Genomic DNA, 16,321 nt, shown 5'->3' with positions numbered 1-16,321 from the left:
TACATATGTAGGTGGCGCATGGGAACATGATGAAATAAACTAAGAAGGATTCAGATAAGATGAACTATGAATAAAAGCTTAGTTTATTGTTTAAAAAAGAACCACAATGTACATACCACCCCGGGTCTAGAGTCAGGCAGGGGCACTGTCCGAGATGGAGGCCGGATGGCCAGTTGCCAATTGCCGCTGTGTACTAGGGATGGAGAGAAACCTCGCTGGAGCCAGCTGGCACGAGGATAAGCCGTCACTGTGATGCTCAGAGCCCTAACGCGGTATCTGGAAGAGAACTGCTCGCCTTGCAGGAACCAGGGTGGAACGCAAGCGCCCTTCATGGCCGTGACTACACGTTTCGCGCACATGCGCTTTATCAAGTCCCTTGGCGAGCGGTTCTCTTCCAGATACCGCACTAGGACTCTGAGCATCTCAGTGACGGCTTATCCTCACGCCGGCATTAGACCAGCTGCTCAGCATGGGATCCAGAAGCAAGTGGAGAGCACTGAAGTAGCTGTGTCTTCTTCAGTGATTTTCAGCTTTCAGTGGCTTCGGCCAGTTATGGTATATACAAGTACTGTATATACCAGTGATGGCAAACCTTGGCACCCCAGATGCTTTGGAACTACATTTCCCATGATGCTCATGTACTCTGCAGTGCAGTTGAGCATCTTGGGAAATTTAGTTCCAAAGCATCTGGGGTGCCAAGGTTCACCATCACTGGTATATACCATGCCTGGAATTCTTCTTCGAAGCAGAAAGTTAAAGTGAAATTAAACCCTCCAATCGTTTTTTAGCCATGGAAGCTGCCATCTTGGCCTCTGCTTGATCTTCAACTGCCATGATGCTGCACATGTAATCAGGTATGACACCAGGTTGACAGTTTGGTTAAGAGCACAAGAAAATGTGACAATTACATTCCGAAACATGTAACTGTTGTTTGAAGCGATCTTTCATCTTGATTGGCAAATGCATGATGATATCACTTACACCTGTATGCTGGAGTTATTCATCCTGCCACACGGGCACTGTGCCATGAGTAGTCCATGTGCAGCTCAGTGTACATTTTGCAGGAGATTGCAAACAGACAGGTACATTTATATGATTGCAGAAGAGATATTGTCTGTCTCTTCTGCAATAAATAGCCTGCCTGTTCACAATTGTTTTTTCATTTTAGTTCCGCTTTCATGCATGTGTGCTCACTGGCTCCTAAAAAATATGGCTTCCTCTACAAATGTGCATTTCTATGTCCTCCTCCTACTCATAAGTATTTATGCCATCATTATCTTACTAAGATAAACATGGAAAAAATAATTACCCAAGCAATGCCCTCTCATACTGTATATATTGTACACATTGTAGCAGTGACAAGTAAAAACACTTAAATGTAACACACAACAGACAATTCAGCCAGCACAGGAGTCTACCACCCTATGAGATGCTCTCCTCATGAGAAACATGTCAATGTCTTGAAGTTAATTTAACATTTTGGTGTTTTAAACTGGTGAGCAGAAAAAAAAAGAAAATTAACAAATATTTGCACATCACTGTCAACAATAATTATGTTTAATAAAGGAAAACAGATGCCCTTGACAACAGATGCTCATTAAGGTGGGAGCCTCATTTTGTAAACTAATAACATACATCAGAGGGGGGTATCAAACTACTACATCTGTTTTATGAATAAGCTGTTTGTCAAGGAACAGGTGAAGAGGACACGTGCACCATTCACATCCTTTGGGCATTTTAATCAATCTAAAAGTACACCAGCAATGTGAACCTCAATGACCCCTTCACTTTGACCACCAAAGAGGACACGTGCACCATTTACATTCTATGAGCCTTTTATTCAATCTAAAGTACAACACCAATGGGAACCTCAGTGACCCTTCACGTTGACCACCAAAGAGGACACGTGCACCATTTACATCCTATGAGTATTTAATCAATCGAAAGTACACCACAAATGGGAACCTCAATGACCCTTCATGTTGACCACCAAAGAGGACACGTGCACAATTTACATCCTATGAGCCTTTTATTCAATCTAAAGTACAACACCAATGGGAACCTCAATGACCCTTCACGTTGACTACCAAAAAGGACACGTGCACCATTTACATCCTTTGAGCATTTTAATCAATCTAAAGTACACCACCAATGGGAACCTCAATGACCCTTCATGTTGACCACCAAAGAGGACACGTGCACAATTTACATCCTATGAGCCTTTTATTCAATCTAAAGTACAACACCAATGGGAACCTCAATGACCCTTCACGTTGACTACCAAAAAGGACACGTGCACCATTTACATCCTTTGAGCATTTTAATCAATCTAAAGTACACCACCAATGGGAACCTCAATGACCCTTCATGTTGACCACCAAAGAGGACACGTGCACAATTTACATCCTATGAGCCTTTTATTCAATCTAAAGTACAACACCAATGGGAACCTCAATGACCCTTCACGTTGACTACCAAAAAGGACACGTGCACCATTTACATCCTATGAGCATTTTAATCAATCTAAAGTACACCACAAATGGGAACCTCAATGACCCTTCACGTTGACCACCAAAGAGGACACGTGCACCATTTACATCCTATGAGCCTTTTAATCAATCTAAAGTGCACGACCAATAGGAACCTCAATGACCCTTCACGTTGACCACAAAAGACGACAAGTGCACCATTTACATCCTATGAGCCTTTTAATCAATCCAAAGTGCACCACCAATGGGAACCTCAATGACCCTTCATGTTGACCACCAAAGTCTATGTTATAGCAGACAGGTATGGACCTAAAACATTAAAGTCAATCCCAATTAGCTTTTTATCTAATTAATATTTTAGTTTTAAACAGTATCAGTACACCATCAAAGGGAACCTCAATGATTTGTCACAATGACAACCCAAGGCTATGTTACTTACTACAGACAAGTTAAAGTAAAGCCCAATCAGCTTTTTTTCTAAATAATATTTTTATTTTTTATCAATCAACAGAACCCCATCAATGGGAAGCTCAATCATTCCTCACACTGGCCACTAATTGGTACATTACAACAAACAGTTATGAAGCTAAAAATACTGAAGGAAAGCCCAAAAAGCCTTTTATTTATTTTTTCTTTTTTTTTCTTGATTTTAATGAATCAACATAACACCATCAACAGGTACTTTGATGACTCATGCTGACCACCAAAGAACATATTACAACAGATAGTTATGAATCAAACATTTTAAAGTAAAGCCCAATTTGTTTTTTTAAACAAACTAATGTTTTAATTTTAATTAACCAACAGTACACCAAAAATAGGAACCTCAATGACTTTTCATGTTGACCACCAAGGGCTATGTTACAACATATAGTTCTGAACCTAAAATATTAAAGTAAAGCCCAATTAGCTTTTTATTTAAATATTATTATCATTTTAATCAATGAGAACCTCAGTGACTCTTCACGTTTACCACCAAGAGTTATGTCACAACATCCTGAAATGTTAAAGTAACGCTCAATTAGCTTTTTATTTATTATTTTCATTTTAATCAATCAACAGTACACAGTCAATGGGTACCTCAATGACTCTTCACATTGACCACCAAGGCATATGTTACAACATATAAATTTAAACCTAGAAAAATTAAAGTAACGCTCAGTTAGCTTTTCATCTAATTATTATTTTCCTTTTAATCAATCAACAGTACACCATTAATGGGATACCTCAATGTCTCCTCATGCTGACCACTAAAGGCTATGTCATAGCAGATAATTATGAATCTGAAATATTAAAGCCTAATTAGCTTTTTTATTTAATTATTATTTTCGTTTTAATCAATCAACAGTACACCAACAATGGGAACCTCAATGACTCACTTCACGTTGACCATAAAGGGCTATGTTACACCATTTAGATTTTAACCTAAAATTTTAAAGTAAAGCCCAATTAGGTTTTCATTTATTTTATTTTTTTTTCATTTTAAACAATCAACAGTATACCATTAGTGAGAACCTCAATGACTCTTCACGTTGACCACCAAGGACTAAGTTACAACATATAGATTTAAACCTAAAATATTAAAGTATTGCTCAATTAGCTTTTTATCGAATAATTATTTTCATTGTAGTCAATCAACAGTACACCATCAATGGGAACCTCCATGTCTCTTCATGTTGACCCCCTAAAGGCTATGTCATAGAAGATAATTATGAATCTGAAATATTAAAGCCCAATTAGCATTTTATCTAATATATTCAGTCTAAATATTATAAGCTATCATTAAATGTATTATGTTCATGCATCTAAAACTGACTCTGTAAAAATATTCCACTATATTCATCCATCAACTACTTTCACCTACCATTGCTCTGTCAATAGTCATATACTTTATGCATGCCAGACTCCAGTTTTTGATAACTGTCTATGGTACTGATTCCATTAAATACGGCTTTTCCGGTGATATTAAGGACCAATGGTTTGATGATACATGGCCATGATTTTCCACGACTTAACTAGATCAATATACAGAATGAAGGATATTTTTACCATTTAAAATAACTAGGCTTGTATCCGTTTTATCCTTTCCTTCTCCTTGGATCATTCCCTATGGCTCATCCATAAAGCCCATTCCTATCCAAGTGCACCAAATAATTGCACATGCGGCCAGAATGAAAGTAACTTAAAAACTAGGACATCTAGACTGACCTCCATGCAGCAATACTATGAGCATGCATCTGTAATAGTGAGCTGTAGTAGAACAGAGCAGAGCAGAGGAGAATTTCCTGTTCCATGGCATTGGTGACTGCCACCTCTCTGCTTCCAAACTCCTTGATCCAAGAACACCCGCATTGTATCCCCCTTGGGGATGGAGGGAGGATGCTCAGCCCACACCCTTCTCTATACATGGGGAAATGGGTACCTGTGTGCCAGTTTAGCTGGAGGGCAGCGAGGACAGGGTGCTGCCAGGGATTGTGGAGCTATGGCAGGGATGAGATGTCAAAGGCTCCAGCGATTGCAGCTGCCTGGATCGGTGGTGGGTTGCAGTAGACTCCTGCGGGCTTGTCTGCTGGAAGATGCGGAGCGCTGCTTGTAGATGACAGCCGGTAATTGTATGTGTGTGAGTGTGAGTGTGTGAGTGTGCAATGCGCCGCTCCCACTCTGCCCAATCAACGATCTCCGGACCGGGTCAGTGTTCTGTGCTCAGCACACCGGGCTTACATGAAATACGGCATCCCCGCTTCTCCGCAGACGTGCAGGATCCTCGTCTGTCCCTGCTGGCACCTAGGTGGTGCTGTGCGAGGAATGTGCATCTCATCTGCCCACTACTTTATATCTCACCACTACACAATTCAGGCCAAAACAAATAATCCTTATTGATACATGCACTGTAAAAATAAATCTACACTGAAAAAAAAAAAAAAAAACAGATCTGTTCTATAAAAAATATATCTACACTGTAAACATAAATATATACTGTAAAAATAGATCTAAAAGGTAAAAATAAATCTACACTGTAAAAATAAATATGTGCTGTAAAAATAAATCTACACTGAAAATAACAGATCTGTTCTATAAAAATATATCTACACTGTAAACATAAATATGTACTGTAAAAATTGATCAAAAAGGTATAAACAAATGTACACTGTAAAAATAAATATGTGCTGTAAAAATTTATCGACACTAAAAACATATACTGTAAAAATAGATCTAAAAGGTAAAAAATCTACACTGTAAAAATAAATATATGCTGTAAAAATATATATACACTAAAAATATATACTGTAAATAAATCTAAAAGGTAAAAATAAATCAACACTGTAAAAATATACACCGTAAACATAAATATATACTGTAAAAATAAATCTACACTAGAAATAAATATATACTGTAAAAATAGATCTATACTGTAAAAATAAATCTACACTGTAAAATAAATATATACTGTAAAAATGAATCTATACCGTAAAAATAAATCTACACTGTAAAAATATATACTGTAAAAATAGATCTAAAAGGTAAAAATCTACACTGTAAAAATAAATATATACTGTAAAAATATATCTACACTAAACATATATACTGTAAATAGATCTAAAAGGTAAAAATCTACACTGTAAAAATAAATATATACTGTAAAAATATATATACACTAAAAATATATACTGTAAATAAATCTAAAAGGTAAAAATAAATCAACACTGTAAAAATATACACCGTAAACATAAATATATACTGTAAAAATAAATCTACACTAGAAATAAATATATACTGTAAAAATAGATCTATACTGTAAAAATAAATCTACACTGTAAAATAAATATATACTGTAAAAATGAATCTATACCGTAAAAATAAATCTTTACTGTAAAAATATATACTGTAAAAATTGATCTATACCGTTAAAATAAATCTACACTGTAAAAATAGATCTATAATGTAAAAATAAATCTAGACTGTAAATATATATACTGTAAAAATAGATCTAAAAGGTAAAAATCTACACTGTAAAAATAAATATATACTGTAAAAATATATCTACACTAAACATATATACTGTAAATAGATCTAAAAGGTAAAAATAAAGCCACACTGTAAAAATATACACCGTAAACTTAAATATATACTGTAAAAATAAATCTATACTACAAATAAATATATACTGTAAAAATTAATCTATACCATAAAAATAAATCTTTACTGTAAAAATATATACTGTAAAAATTGATCTATACCGTTAAAATAAATCTACACTGTAAAAATAGATCTATAATGTAAAAATAAATCTAGACTGGAAAAAAACAGATCTGTACTAAAAAAATAAATATATATATATACACTGTAAACATAAATGTATACTGTAAAAATAAATCTACAATGTAAAAATAAATATATACTGTAAAAATAAATCTAAAAGGTAAAAATAAATCTACACTGTAAAAATAGACTGTAAAAACAGATCTATTCTGCAAAAAAAAAAAAAAATATATATATTTACACTGTAAACATAAATATATACTGTAAAGATAAATCTACACTGTAAAAATAAATATATATACTGTAAGAAACAGATCAATACTGTAAAAATAAAAATGTACTGTAAAAATAGATATATAATGAAATAATACAGTGTCTCACAAAAGCAAGTACACCCCTCACATTCTTGTAAATATTTTATTATATCTTTTCATGTGACAGCACTGAAGAAATGACACTTTGCTACAATGTAAAGTAGTGAGTGTACAGCTTGTATAACAGTGTAAATTTGCTGTCCCCTCAAAATAACTCAACACACAGCCATTATTGTTTAAACCGCTGGAAACTTTTGAATGACGTAATCCAAAAGTTCCAACTGACGCATTTCGTCACAGGATCATGTGGCTTCCTCAGGGAAATTTTACTTTTACACTAAGTTTTGAATTAGCAGTGCAAAGGGGTGTTTAGTAACTTCCCACTATGTTTGGAACGTATTCACTACTCAGTGGGGAATTTTCAATGCAATCACTCAGAGACTATTTTTAGGTGGATGACCGGTATTACATCATACCACTGGTTATACACTTTACCACCACTTCTGCCTAAAACCTGTAAAAGGTACTTTACTCTATGAGTACCCCTCAATTGAATACCCTCACTTGTAGCTTTGGTGGAGACAGTCAAAGATGCCTCCAACTGTGTCTGGTTGGAGAGACGATTCGCACCACAATTTCTGCATCCCAGATGTGTTTCTGCATGCATGTTTTAATGCATTCAAGTGCGTTTTTGATGCTTTCCAGTGCGTTTCTATTTTCCTCATCTCAATGGAGGACAGGTAAATGCCGGTGCGGTTTGATGTTTTTTGCTGGTGATATGTTCAATACAGTAAACATGCAACATATTCTACTATTTGTTCCAATTGAAGCCGGCGCCATGTTTGCCGTTGCCTTCCTCTTCCAGCCTCATCTGTACTTCCACCCCTTTCCTCTCTGTCAAAGTCAGAATCTCGTGCATGCTCAGTAAAGATTAACCAAGCCTCGTTTTAGTATACCGTTACCTTTGCGTCAAAGCCCAGCAAACCAATAGGAGTACACATGTAAATACCCTCCCTGTGTTAACCGTGAATGTCATTGTTCACACCCTCTGTGACATAGTTGGTCAAGAACATCGGGATCTCATGGGATTGTAATGCCATGGAGCTATGCTATTAGAGACACGGCACATAGATGCACAGACTGACATCTTTCTGAGTGTACCGTAAGTGAGGGACAAAACACGCATGCGCGAGTGACTCACTGACATAGACACTGGCGATATCTCCTAAGCAGCGCAGTTTGTAATAAATATACCTACATGTAAGTGACTGTGAAATCCATACGTGCAGTAAAGTTGGGCAGAGGAGTTTACTTCCATTTTAACCACTTAAGGACTGGAAGGTTTTACCCCCTTAATGACCAGGCCATTTTTTTTCATACAGCACTGCGTTACTTTAACTGACAATTGCACGATCATTCGCCGATGTACCCAAATAAAATTGATGCCTTTTTTTCCCACAAGTAGAGCTTTCTTTTGGTGGTGTTTGATCACCTCTGCGGTTTTTATTTTTTGCGCTATCAGCAAAAAAATAGCAACAATTCTGAAAAAAACAATATTTTTTTCACTTTCTGTTATAAAACATTCGCAATAAAAAAAATAAAACAATCTATTTTTTCCACCAGTTTAGGCCAATATCTATTCTGCTACATATTTTTGGTAAAAAAAAAATCCCAATAAGTGTATATTGATTGGTTTGCACAAAAGTTATCGCGTCTACAAACTAGGGGATAGATTTATATCATTCTTAGTTATTATTTTTTTTTACTAGTAATGGCGGCGATCTGCGATTTTTAGCTAGACTGAGACATTGCTGCAGACATATCGGACACCTAACTGACACTTTTGTGGGCACAAGTGACATTACTACAGTAATCAGTGCTAAAAAATATGCACTGTTGCTGTACCAATGACACTGGCAGGGAAGGGGTTAGTTTATTTTCCCCAATACCGCTAATATCCACATCTAGTTAGGCCCTACACATCTTTGACCATCAACAAAGGAATCTCTACACTGAATAGTCACAAACCCAACTGTTCACAACCAGTGTATGAACTGTTTGGTATAGCGCCGTTACTTTTCCAAATTTCATTTTTTTGGAAGGGATAGTTGTGTGGCCAATTATGATGGCCAACAGAAGGGATTGATCGGGTAAATGGAGTAACCATTTCATTTATCAAACATTTATTTATGATTATCAAACACGTATTTATGATTAAGCAGATTTATTGGATATACAGTGGGTACGGAAAGTATTCAGACCCCCTTAAATTTTTCACTCTTTGTTATATTGCAGCCATTTGCTAAAATCATTTAAGTTCATTCTTCTTCCTCATGAATGTACACATAGCACCCCATACTGACAGAAAAACACAGAATTGTTGACATTGTTGCAGATTTATTAAAAAAAAAAAAAACTGAAATATCACATGGTCCTAAGTATTCAGACCCTTTGCTGTGACACTCATATATTTAACTCAGGTGCTTTCCATTTCTTCTGATCATCCTTGAGATGGTTCTACACCTTCATTTGAGTCCAGCTGTGTTTGATTATACTGATTGGACTTGATTAGGAAAGCCACACACCTGTCTATATAAGACCTTCCAGATCACAATGCATGTCAGAGCAAATGAGAATCATGAGGTCAAAGGGACTGCCTGAAGAGCTCAGAGACAGAATTGTGGCAAGGCACAGATCTGGCCAAGGTTACAAAAAGATTTCTGCTGCACTTAAGGTTCCTAAGAGCACAGTGGCTTCCATAATCCTCAAATGGAAGACGTTTGGGCGACCAGATCCCTTCCTAGAGCTGGCCGTCCAGCCAAACTGAGCTATCGGGGGAGAAGAGCCTTGGTGAGAGAGGTAAAGAAGAACCCAAAGATCACTGTGGCTGAGCTCCAGAGATGCAGTCAGGAGATGGGAGAAAGTTGTAGAAAGTCAACCATCACTGCAGCCCTCCACCAGTCGGAGCTTTATGGCAGAGTGGCCCGAAGGAAGCCTCTCCTCAGTGTAAGACACATGAAAGCACGCATGGAGTTTGCTAAAAAACACCTGAAGGACTCCAAGATGGTGAGAAATAAGATTCTCTGGTCTGATGAGACCAAAATAGAACTTTTTGGCCTTAATTCTAAGCGGTATGTGTGGAGAAAACCAGGCACTGCTCATCACCTGTCCAATACAGTCCCAACAGTAAAGCATGGTGGTGGCAGCATCATGCTGTGGGGGTGTTTTTCAGCTGCAGGGACAGGACGACTGGTTGCAATCGAGGGAAAGATGAATGCGGCCAAGTACAGGGATATCCTGGACAAAAACCTTCTCCAGAGTGCTCTGGACCTCAGACTGGGTCGAAGGTTTACCTTCCAACAAGACAATGACCCTAAGCACACAACTAAAATAACGAAGGAGTGGCTTCACAACAACTCCGTGACTGTTCTTGAATGGCCCAGCCAGAGCCCTGACTTAAACCCAATTGAGCATCTCTGGAGAGACCTAAAAATGGCTGTCCACCAACGTTTACCATCCAACCTGACAGAACTGGAGAGGATCTGCAAGGAGGAATGGCAGAGGATCCCCAAATCTTGGTGTGAAAGACTTGTTGCATCTTTCCCAAAAAGACTCCTGGCTGTATTAGATCAAAAGGGGGCTTCTACTAAATACTGAGCAAAGGGTCTGAATACTTAGGACCATGTGATATTTCAGTTTTTCTTTTTTAATAAATCTACTACAATGTCAACAATTCTGTGTTTTTCTGTCAGTATGGGGTGCTATGTGTACATTCATGAGGAAGAAGAATGAACCTAAGTGATTTTAGCAAATGGCTGCAATATAACAAAGAGTGAAAAATTTAAGGGGGTCTGAATACTTTCCGTACCCACTGTATATGTTGTTAGAGGTCATATTGTATAACAGATGATGTGTTCAATGCCATTTAGACCTCCAGCTGTAAAGACTGCTATCTCGGCCTTTGAAGACCTGTTCCTCCAAGGAGCCAATCTACAGGAACTGACAAGCCTATGTGAACAACTATTCCGCATTTCAATCAGTTTCACCAGATTTGACCTCAAAGAAACGTTAGATAGTTGCCACCCACTTCAGACCATATAAATTGTATTAGGTGTCCTAGCCAGTCAGAGCAATTGTTTTGAAACCAACACTATGTTACTGTATTGCTCTCCAAACATGTCTTTCTTCTACCTATAGAAGTAAGTGTAGCGCTAAACATGTAACATAGAGTCAGTGTCCATATCCAGAAAGGGTGAAAACAAAGAAAGTGTCCATATATTGAAATTATCTTCTGTAAGTGGTAGAGGGACCGTCACCACCACCCAATCATAAAGCCTCTTACCAGATCATATTGACCCTCATTACAAAGGTCAATATGGGCAGCAAATCCTATATACAGCGAATGTGGCCATAAGGTCCTTCCAGCGTTCACCCCGTGGTTCCTCTATATGCTCCAGGTAATGTCCTCAGGTCATATAGGAAAAAACACTTCTCATGGAGTAGTATGCTTGCGATGGTCTATTAAAATAAAATGTAACACTCTGTGCATTACTTACTCCTGACCCCTGCACTCTGTGCATTACTTACTCCTGACTCCTGCACTCTGTGCATTACTTACTCCCGACCCCTGCACTCTGTGCATTAATTACTCCTGACCGTTGCACTTTGTGCATTAGCTACACATGGCCCCTGCACTCTGTACAATACATACTCCTGGCCTGTGCAATACCTACTCCTGGCATTTGCATGCTATGTGTTACTTACTCCAGAGCCCTGATCTCAGTGACCCTTGACCCCTGTGCTCTGCATCTTACTTAGTCCTGACCCCTGTGCTTTGTGCAATAATTGTTCGTTAGTTCCAGACTTTGTGGGATACTTACTCCTGACCCCTGTACTCTGCGTGTTACTTACTCTTAACCCCTGCACTAGTACTCCTGACTCCTGTGCTCTCTCTGAATAACGTACTCCTGAGTTTTGTGTTCTGTGCATTATTTACTCCTGACCCCTCCACTCTGTGCATGACTTACTCCCGTGCATCCTCCAGAGCTCTGCTCTCTGTGTGTTACGTACTCTGTACTTTACCTTCTCCTGAGAGTTGGACTCTGTGCACTGCTTGCTTCTGACCCCTGCACTCTGTGTATTACTTATTCCCAAGCTTTGCGCTCTGTGTGTTACTTACTACTGACACCTGCGCTCTGTCTGTGACTTACTCCAGACTCCTGATCATTACTTGCTCCTGAGCTATGCAATCACTGCATTACTTACTCCTGACCACTGGCCTCTGTGCATTACTTACTCTTGATCCCTGTGTATTACCTACTCCTGACCTTTACTCTTTGTGCATTGCTTATTCCTGAACCTTGCACCCTGTGCATTACTAATTCTTGACCCAGAGATGATTAGGCTCAGATTTTTCTAATCATACCCCCTTAAGCCACTGCACTGTTAGCAAAATTTAGCCACATACCCCTGGCAAAACACCTTGTTTCTATGTTGATGGCGACACGGCCCCTTCCCCAAAATCCTGGCAGGGTAGTTGTAGGGGTCTGCGAACAGGGGGCTTATCAGAATCGGGAAGCCCTTTTAACAACAAGGGGACCCGCAGATACAGCCCCCCCCTGGGAATAGATAAGGGGTACATAGTATCCCTACTCATTCACACAAAAAAAGGGAAAACAAGTTAATAAACACACCCACAGCTTTTGAAATATTCTATAAAGTGATACTAAAGTCTCATTATTTTTTTATTTAAAAATACTAAACATGTTATTCCTAAATGCACTGCACAGTGGTGTTGCATAGAGAAGCCCAGATTCTCCTCTTCTTGGGTCCCTTTTCGGCCCTTCTGGCCCCTCCCTCCTGCCGAGTGCCCCCACAGCAAGCAGCATGCCATGGGGGCACCCGAGCCAAGCCGCTGCTCTGTGTGTCCATTTAGACATGGAGCCGCAGCCTCCCCTCGTCGCAATCTCTCCTCATTGGCTCTCTGACTTTGATTGACAGCAGCGGGAGCCAATGGCTCCAATCAGAAAGGAGAGTGCCACCCAGCTGAGTCTCTCCTGCAACATCACTGGATCAAGAGGGGGCTCAGGTAATTATTAGAGGGGCTGCTGCACACAGAAGGTTTTTTATCTAAATGCTTAGAATACATTCAGATAAAAATAAAAACTTCTGGCTTAAGAACAACTTTAATAAACAAAAACAAAACCCCCGAAAAATCTGCATGATCTAAATCCTTCATCAATATTTTTATCCTACCATACGGACTCAAAAGCACACCTAACGTACCTACAACATTGTTGTAGCATGTGTGAGCTTTACAGTTTAAAATTTTCTTCTTTTAATGTAATTAAAGTTCTTTTTAATAGTCAGCTATTATTGTGATTAGGAATGAGCAAAGCTGTCTAAGTTTGATTTGCAGAGGGTTCAGTGAATCCTGTTAAAATTCAGTGAACCTGAACGTAATGTTTACTCAGCCGTCAATGTTTTCTTGGCTTTTAACTGTAACGTGCTACCCCTTTTCTTAGGATTAATAAATATATATAACCTGAAGGGGACAGTCACTCCGGTGAATTTGTAGGCGATGGGATGTAGCACTTAATGGATGGTATTCTGGCATCCTTTTATAGTCAGCGCAGCTGTCAAGTAAATGAATACAGATCAGCACTTCCATGCACTTTAGTAGGCCACAACTGTATGACAGTGCGTCCTTTTTTCTTACTGTAGAGGTGAAAAGAGGCTGCAAAGCACTCACAAATACTCACATTAAACTTTTTTTTTTTATGTATTTTTCCTGTGTGAATAAACCCTAACAATTACATTTCAAAATAAATATATATGTAGCACTTTTATAGAACTAGTAATTACTCCTGTTTTATAGAACCTTTTTTGTAATGTTTCTGGGAAACATTTACAATGGATGCTGAAACATTAATAATAACACAAGGCGGACATTTATTGCTTACTTACTGCCATGTTTCATAGGCCAAGGGAGTATTGAGCTTCCTTCACGTAGGTACAGAATTGTATGAATTACAATATAAGTTAACCACTTGCTGACCAGCCACCGTAGTTTTGCTGCAGCAGGTCGGATCTGTCCCGTACATGTACGTCGATTTGCAGGGACCGCCAGCGGGGTCACGCGCAAGCGCCAATTGACCACAGGGGGAGCCACTCAGCAGGTCCGGTGGCAACGGTTGCTGCCGAGCACCCACAATCGCTCCCCGTTGAGACAGAACAGCCGTTGTAAACACACCAGACCGCTGTTTCGTGTACAGCGCTGCACGACCGCGTAATTTTCAGTTAAAGTAACACAGTGCCGTGTCGCAAAAAATGGCCATTAAGGGGGTAACACCTTCTGGTCCAGAAGTGGTTAACCTGTCATGGCAGAAATATAGGGGATGCTATTATTGACCTCTTTCTGAAATGCTGGTTACCTGGCTGGTAGGCCCCACTAAACCCCAGAGTTTTTCTGCACACATTCTGCAAGGGCACAAAAAAGAAAATTGTTCTCAATGTTTTCTGTTCACACCACAACGCTAATATCATGTGTGGATATTTTCTGTGCAGGAATCTATACTACCGCGAAAGAGGGTCTTGCGGTCCCTAACATATTGCTTGCCTGTTTACCTGTATTAAATGTGAGTACTACTCTTATTTTATAATAAAGGAAGATACTTTTAATCAGTACTTCACTATATGATGCTCTTTTCTCCTGTACATGACCCTGGATTTATTTTTTGATGGATATAAACCGTACTTGAGGCCCATTTGAATATTTTATACATATGGGAAAGATGATTCAGGATTAACCATTGAAGTGATCGGCACACAGGATAACTCCTTACCGAGGGCATACCTTATTGCCAACACGCTGGTCACCCCTGCAGGGGTGCCGACTTCTGGTGAGTGCGGGAGAAATTGAAGGGGGAGCACTGTTTCCTCACCCGGCACCAAGCACCTGGATCACCTCAAGAGTCACCTATCAATTTGACACTCCAATCATTTTATGAACTTTATGGACTTGTCTGCCACTTTTCTGCGATTTTTTTATATAGTCATTTGTTATATAGTCAATTTTTGGCCAATTTTTTGTTTCTTGCATTTTTTCACGGGTCCTTCTACCTATTTTGTTTGGTAGGACCTATTGCACCCAATCGCTTTTTCCCTGATATATATATTCACCACCACAAAAAGTTTTTTGGGCCATTTCCTAGTCTCGCCTGTCCATTTCAGGACTTCTTTGCACCTGATCATTTTTTCTGATATTTATATATTTTTGTATTTTTCATTCCATATCAACTTATATTGGAATCACTGATTCTTTAATCAATCAGCCCTTGCTGATGCACTTGATTATTTTCTTTACTGATATTCTGTTTACACTTCTTAATGACGTTTATATAGTCCTCTTGATACTTTTTTCAATTTATTTGGTCACTTCTAGTTCACCAAGCACTTTATATATATTTATTTATCTATTTATTTATTCATCGTTTACATCATTGCACTTTATATTTATAGAATTTATACCTGGTTTATCATTTCTGTATATGATTGTACTGTGATTTATTGTATTATTAAGTACTCATTACACCACTATACATTTAGGCAGCACCAATTACCTCACCACCCCTATTTCTGACACATGTTGTTTACAAGTTTTTAGCAAAGACCCTAGTAAACAAAATAGTGGTCGTTGCAATATTTTATGTCACATGGTATTTGCGCAGCGGTCTTTCAAACACAATTTTTTTGGAAAAAAATACACTGCTTTGTTCAGGACTCCGTCCAGCCGAGAGATGTGCCGGCTAGTCCCGGGCAGAGCGACGGATTGCGGTGGGAGGGGGGACATCGCCTCCTGCTGCTTGTGATAATGGCCAAGCGGCTGCTTAGCCACACTGGTTGTTATCACTTGAAAACCGACCGCCGTCTCTAAAAAATGGTACCGGGGTGATGCCTCTAGCTGCAGGCATCACCCTGGTTTATAACTACTTCAACAAAATGATGTACAGGTACACAGTTTTGCAGGAAGTGGTTAATACATGTTTTTGATCCATTGAAGTCTACAAAACCAAAAACCAGAAAAAGTCCCTGGCCCGTTCCATTAAATGCATTGATATGAATGTGACCCATAGGAAAACACGTTTAATAGACTGTAGTGTATTTCTGCAAAGCTGAAAACGCACTAAAAAATGCATAGGTGTGAACCAGGCCTTAGAGACGCTGTCCTGGAACAAGAATGCATATTTTATTTTGTTA

At 38.7% G+C, this 16,321-nt stretch overlaps 1 protein-coding gene across 2 annotated transcripts in view; it reads right to left on the bottom strand.

The window, feature by feature from the left end:
* The window catches only part of MYRIP (myosin VIIA and Rab interacting protein), a 738,605-nt gene extending 733,327 nt beyond the window's left edge, over positions 1-5,278 (bottom strand). For both annotated transcript variants that reach the window (XM_082258148.1, XM_082258149.1), the window contains exon 1: positions 4,912-5,278. The gene's annotated coding sequence lies outside the window, so the exon portion shown is untranslated. The remainder of the gene's footprint in view (positions 1-4,911) is intronic.
* Between the last annotated feature and the right edge of the window lie 11,043 nt (positions 5,279-16,321).

This window comes from Pelophylax lessonae, assembly GCF_965119305.1.
Source record: "Pelophylax lessonae genome assembly, chromosome: 5".
NCBI lineage: Eukaryota > Metazoa > Chordata > Amphibia > Anura > Ranidae > Pelophylax > Pelophylax lessonae.
Note: the sequence above shows the minus strand (reverse complement) of the source record. Positions and strands in the feature narration are given on the sequence as shown.